Consider the following 353-nt stretch of genomic DNA (forward strand, 5'->3'; position numbering starts at 1 on the left):
CAGGTGGCCTCTCCCGCCCACTCAGAGCTACTCTGTCTTGCTACACGGAGCGAACCCCCATTCTAGCACTCGTCTCAAAAACTGCACCACTGCTGGAGGAACAGAAACGCAGGCGAGCCAGCGTGCCCGACCTGTGGCTGGACGGGCCGCTGTCCCCCTTCCATGACGTGGTCTGTCGCTGGACGGGCCACTGTCCCCCTTCCATGACGTGATCTGTCGCTGGACGGGCCACTGTCCCCCTTCCGTAACGTGACCTGTCGCTGGACGGGCCACTGTCCCCCTTCCATAACGTGATCTGTCGCTGGACGGGCCGCTGTCCCCCTTCCATGACGTGATCTGTCGCTGGACGGGCC

General features: G+C 63.7%; 1 protein-coding gene across 1 annotated transcript in view; it reads right to left on the reverse strand.

The window, feature by feature from the left end:
- The window catches only part of PRRC2B (proline rich coiled-coil 2B), a 61,558-nt gene that overhangs the window by 53,292 nt on the left and 7,913 nt on the right, over positions 1 to 353 (reverse strand). The window lies entirely within an intron of this gene.

Source organism: Pteropus vampyrus, unplaced genomic scaffold (genome assembly GCF_000151845.1).
Source record: "Pteropus vampyrus isolate Shadow unplaced genomic scaffold, Pvam_2.0 Scaffold158, whole genome shotgun sequence".
Classification (NCBI taxonomy): Eukaryota; Metazoa; Chordata; class Mammalia; order Chiroptera; family Pteropodidae; genus Pteropus; species Pteropus vampyrus.